Genomic DNA, 6,487 nt, shown 5'->3' on the forward strand with positions numbered 1-6,487 from the left:
AAACAACAAAAGCTGGACTTTGGTGCAAAACCAGTAAGTGGGGGAGAGTTGAAGAAGTTGGTCGGGCAGTAGGCCTATGTTGTAGCGGAAATGCTGCCCTTAAACACGGTTGACTCGCTCTCTTTCGTGCCATAATAAACCAGATCCCTACTACTGGCAACGGCGAGCTGCCTCACAGTAAACCGGTTGTCATTTTTATGTTGAGGCTGTGGGGGTGTTGTTGGCAGTTGCTGAATGTAACTAATAAAGTAACTTGTAATCTAACTTCGTTACTTTTAAAATCAAGTAATCTGTAAAGTAACTAAGTTACTTTTTCAAAGTAACTGTGGCAACACTGGTCATGTGAAATAAAACTTCCCAGTTCAGGACTCGTAGCGAGGGGACATCACTAAAGATCTGTATGTTATGATGGAGCTGAGGCATGGTTTGGTTGAGTGATTAGCAAAAATGGCCATTGTCTGGGAGACCAGATTTTAAGAAGGGTGAACCTTTCATTGCCACAGTAGTTTATTTAAGAACACTTATTTTAACATTTTGTTATAATTTGAAGCGTATTGAAAAACAAAAAAGTATTGTTACACCTATTTATAAAAAAAATAATTAACTACATAATCATAACTGAAGCCAAGGAGGACACAAAAACATGATGGACTTGAGGTTCTGCGTGGGAAAGTCACCGGACTCACTCCTGTTCTCTTAATACTTACATCCATGCATTTGTGCCGTTGTGTGTAGCTGGTATTCTTCTGCTACTGTGTGTGTAGTAATCTAGCTCATTAGCGCCTCTACTGCTATATGGTAGTTAGACTGTCACGAGGAGACCGCGCACCAGGCTACCGAATGTAACCATGGCCAGTGCGTGAGTCTAGTGGTAAATAGTATGTCGAGACCGAATGTAACCGCAACCGCTCAAGTCTAATGTAATCAAGCGATGTCTTGGTTCCTGGCGGGGGAAGTAAACGGGCGTGCTGGCGGAGTGAGGCAGGCAGACCGGAGTGTGCTAGCTGGCTAAATTAACATTAGATTAATCATCTATCTATACAGCTAAAATTAACGTTACTAGTGAACTTATTCGTGGGTTAGCGTAGTGTTGCTTTTATTCATGGTCAAAGCAATCATACCACTTATAACTTTATGAGTGTGTTGAATGATGTTGTAACCCTATAATGTTATCCACCAAGTATTAGCTAGCATTAATGTTGGAATTTGATGGATGATTTGAAGATGGATTCATATTTATATGTATCCATAAATAAGGTTTCTGCTGTATTACTGTGTTGCAAAGTGGCATTAATTAATCACAAAATGATGCCTTTTGACAGAAAAAGCAGTGTTACCAGTATTTTTTTCTGTGACATTGTATGACTTACAATTACTCTCAAACGTAGCATCTGGGTGCCATGTTTTGAGGGAAGTTACGAGTAACTAGATGGTGAAAGGTTATATGATGCCACTGACAGGCGACTAAATAAAACGTGACGTGTCTGAAAATAAAATAACAGATTTCTCTGGGTTTGCAACTTGATGGAAACATTTGGGATAGTGTAACTACACAACTCAAAAAAATATAGGCATTTTTAGACATTAATGCAGAAAAGTTACATATTGTACCTGTAAGTATTTCCATTTCAGCTTTTCCATTTCACATTTTGAGTTTATATGATGTTTCTATTTTCTTATATACACTGAGATTTTCAATGTCATCTTTCAATTTAAGATTTCAGTTTGAGCATTTACATTTAAGCTTTGCAGTTTAAATTTGACTTTCTACATTGTCACTTTACATTTTCAAATTTTCATTTTACATTTCAACTTGACTTTTTCAGTTTCCTTTTCTTTTTTAAATTCAATTATGGCCTTATTATTCCTAGTATCGTAGTAAAGTAATAACATTTTTAATTTGATCCCTTTTCGTTTTCTCGTTGGACTTTCAATTTTAATTGTGAATAAATATATCCTCCATAGCTGTTTCTCTGTCCCCCCTCTCCTTTTTAATCTTTCTGCTTCTTACTTTCGGCATCTTTTCTAGCTCTTCTCCTGTCTAGTCTGTCTAGCCCTTCCTGATTTTTCTTGTCCTTTTACTTTATATTTCAGTGGTGGCACTGAAAAAAATAGAGTGGTGCACGCGCTCTGGTCGTGCACTCAAAATCCTGGCACACCAGCGAGATCTACGTCAGCTCGGCTGCGGCGACTGTAAAAAGGCCCTTAGTTGGTCCAGGAAAACAATCCGCTCTCTCTCAGCTGTCATTTTAAATCACAACCAACCATACAACAAGGACATCAAAAGTCATGTCACTTTTAACCATTGAAAGGTAAGGCTTTGCTGCTCTTTTTCTCTCTTTTTGTTATTAATTTAGGTCTAAATCTCTGCTGAACATTTTCAGGGAGATCAGACTTTTCTCTGATGTTTTATAACCAAATTACAGTTTGAACAGTTTCTTTTTGATTCTGTCAAAACTCAGACATAGGCAAAAGGAAATGGGATTAACCAGTTCTGCATTTTATTTTGGAATCCTTTTTGTTTGACGCCAGTTGTTAAGGAAAAACTCAGGAGCAGCACAACTAATTTTACATATTTACAATTTTGGAGATTTTTATGATTTACACAGGAGCATTTAATGAACACTCAATTGAGAAGAGAATTAAGCCGGCAGTTCAGTTTAACCACAATGTGTTTTTTTGCAGTGCCAACCCAACTCTCTGAAGTTCCTGTCTTCCTGAAGGTGTATTTAAACTCATGCTGAAGGACGTTACGTTTTACTGACCCTTTAAGGTAAACAACGATATTGCAGGCACCGTAAACACAGTCACTCTCTCTCGCTCTCTCTTTCTCTCTCTCTCTTTCTGGAAAGTATGCACAGGTGTGGCAGGCCCACCGACTTGAAAGGAGATGAGACAAAACATTCCCTTATCATGCAGGTCTCTACATTCCTTGAATCTGTAGAGAGACAAACATAATTATAAATGAACAGGTTTGGTTATTTGAGACTGGTCGAATATTCTCGTCCCCTGACCTATGACCTATGAATGACCTGATCTTATCTAAGCTTTCCCTCTTCATACCAAAACATGGTGTTTCTGGAAATTCCACCACAGAGATGTCCACAGGGATGCACATTGCACACAAACATGGAAACACTGGAAATATAGAAAAGAGAACATCTCCTTGTTCTGAGAATCAGTAGAAGACAAAACAGCAAAGCACAGTGTTCTTTGTAGTGTTTGATGCAAATACAGCATTATCAAAAAGTATTGTAAAGAAAACTACAAATGATTCAAGATCAGTGCATCAACAATACAGTTGTTTCCATTTTTATTATACTACCATACCAATTTTATCCAATTTCTTTATAACACTTAAATAAATAATTAGTTGTGTGAACCATGGTGAAAAGATCCTAAATGAGAAAATAAAATGATGAAATAATAAGACTTTGGAAACACACATGTACACTGTAAACCTTTGATGTAAATGTACAGCTAAAATTTCACCGTATCTTACTGTTTTCATGTTATACAATATCATACTTTAAATGGCAATGCATTCTGGGAGAAAATAATAATATTACAGCACTGCCTGTGAATGTTAAAAATTACAGGTATTTACTGTTGATGCCAATGCATCTTGGGAAAATAAAGGAAACACTACAACCAGTATATACATTCAAATAATACAGTAAGAAACTTTATGTCTATTTACAGTAAAATATCTTAAACTTTAAAGGTCCAATATGTAGGAATTTTTTCCATCTAGCGTTGAGATCGTATATTGCAATCAACTTTCTCGCACCATGCAGTTTGAATTATGTATTACAGCTATGGTAGCCTTCACGCTTCAAAAAGCTGGTCTTTTGCTTTTTTCAATATCCTTTTTCTTTTCCTGGGCAAAGAAGAAGACTCCTGAGGCGGAGTGGCAATCAGGAGAGTCAGGAATTTTTCCAGTGGGCCGGTCATGTTTCGAGGCCGCTCTGGCCGATCTGATCGCCTGCTCCGGCTGCCGCTGCCCGCTCTGGCCGCCGCTGCCCACTGGTCCACCTAACCTGTACGGCGGGCCACAGCAGCCTCTTATTTGCGAACATTCATCTCTCCCCCGCCCCCCGAGGGCCGGTGGTCTACAAAATTTTGTTTATCAAGTAACAGCGAAAACGCAAAAGGCGGAGCAGTATGTCCTGTATGTCCCTTACCGGCTAACGTATTTCAAGATGGCGCATGATTATGGAGCGTCTACCCCAGTTCATGTGAATGCAAATGTAAAATTTCAAGCCAAAAGCAATACTTGGAATTGATGGTGGAGGTAAATATTCATGAAAAAGGACAAGTTTGTGAACGGGAAAAAAAGATTTTGATAATAAACAACTAAACACGTTAGACACTGGACCTTTAAAAACAGTATGCATACTGTAAATAAAGAGTAGTTTACTGGTGAAGCTGCTGCCTGTATATTACTGTAAATTGAAGGTTAAAAGTTTTACAGTGTAAGGTAAGGGCAAAGTTTAAAAACAACTATGGGTTTAGTGTCTTTCTTTTCTCTTGTTGTTCTGTATGTATTTATGCACAGTATTTATCTGTCTACTACTTACAAGGACTTCCTATTGTCATTCAAGATTGATGTTCAGGTAATAAAAAATTGTTTCATATTCAAATGCTGACATTAAGGTGGCTGTTAGTAGAGCATATTATATGTCATTAAACGCAGTCTTCATCAGCACACCAAGGCGAGAAGAAATCTCCAGATGTAAGTTGTGTCATTTGATATTTTATGGTTGTCTGCATTTGTACTACGTCTTTATTGAGTACATCTATACAACAGTATTTACAATAAAAAATTCAGTATTTTACAAGACAGGGCACAGTAATAGGAGCAATCACATCTGGAATAAATTTGACCTGTGTGAAACGTGCTTGTTTTTTTCTTGACATGGATTCAAAAAGTGCCTTTTGAATGAATCATAATATTCAGGTTTGATTACATGACCTTCTCTTTTACGTAACAGGATCTCTTCTTACATTGTTTTTTATTTTCACATAGTTGTTTTTGCCACTTGTACATACAGAGTAGTATTACAAAGAGTATGACTTTTACTTACTATTGTTGATTCTGGTATGATTATCAATTGCATATTTGCCACTATCCTTTATTATTCGTCCTTATTAGACCGCTGCAGAAACTTTTGAGTATTTTGTGTATTTCATTAAAGTGAGAATCATTGTGTTTAATTGTGCTTTTGATCTTGATCTTTGATTTGGTTGTTTTATATGTGGATGGAGGGATAAGTGTCCATCTTCTATTTTGTTAAGTCCCCTTTATGTTGGCGAGCCTGTGTTGGGCTACAGGGACGGAGTAGAAATAAAAGTTGTCTTTACATTTTACATTTAACCCACCCAGAGACACACCACAACACTTAAAATGAATTATGCTGTAAATCAAGATTTTATATCTTGAATAGAAAAACAAATATGAAACATGTACAAATTGATACAATATTTATAACAATGCTAATAAAAAATGTATTCTTATGTTACATGTGACATGTCTGGAGTCATGGACAGAGGAGGACAACATAAGTGGTTCAAAAAGATTGACAATGAGGAGTTTAATTTCATCTGTTCTAAGTAAAAACCCTGTACTCACTGGTAGCTGGCATTTGATTCATTTACTTACTTTGTTTGCAGTGGTGTGACATTGACACTATATATGTCTGCTGGGTTTATTGAATGGCAGTGTGGCAAATGTAGGAATTACAACATGAGGGGGAGAGATATGAAATTACTAACATTTTTCTAACAGCAGATTTTATGTGAGGCAAGATTACTGAGGATGTGATATCTGATTCTGATTCAGCTGAATGATCACTATTTGTTATTTTGTAAAGTTGTTATATTTTCTTTCTCTTGAAGTGTGGATCTTTTATTTATCCTGTATTTGAAAAACAACGGTGTGTATAGTCAACACTTCTGAAAGAGCTGTTGCCTCAACTCCGGACATTTAAAAATATGCATTATTCATTTTTTTGGAATAATACTAGTTTTACAAGCATTTTTTGGAGTCCCAGAATAAGTGGAAATACAATATTTTAAACAGAAATCCCAGAGTCAATGATGCATAAAGCCCCCAACATATAAAAGTGTTCATTTTTATGTGATCTTAGTGTTGAAGAGTTACATAGGGAAATATTGTGGTGTTACTCTTTCATCTTGCTGTTTTTACTTGGCAAGATTTTTGTGCTAAACCATAATTAATGTCACATTTTTGCTGTGCGCTTCCAAGAAAATCAAAGACAGGGTTGTACTTTGAGTTTACAGTACATAGTACATACCTTTTTACTTTTTAAAATCTGTTCAGCTATCATGGAACCACCCACTTGCTCTTCTGTTTACTGCAAAACATTGCAGTGGAAAGCAAAAACATGCTTCCTGTCATTTATTTTCACAGAGAATACCAGAAACTAGATATGGCAAACATAAACTATAATAAGTATGTAAATAA

At 36.5% G+C, this 6,487-nt stretch overlaps 1 long non-coding RNA gene across 1 annotated transcript; it reads left to right on the forward strand.

Moving 5' to 3' along the window:
• On the forward strand, window positions 1-4,216 carry LOC120572272. The gene is made up of 4 exons (XR_005641413.1): window positions 1-33; window positions 2,095-2,312; window positions 2,686-2,773; window positions 3,891-4,216. It is a non-coding gene; the product is annotated as an uncharacterized LOC120572272 (long non-coding RNA).
• Window positions 4,217-6,487: the final 2,271 nt, after the last annotated feature.

The sequence above is a fragment of the Perca fluviatilis genome, chromosome 14, assembly GCF_010015445.1.
Source record: "Perca fluviatilis chromosome 14, GENO_Pfluv_1.0, whole genome shotgun sequence".
Taxonomy (NCBI): domain Eukaryota; kingdom Metazoa; phylum Chordata; class Actinopteri; order Perciformes; family Percidae; genus Perca; species Perca fluviatilis.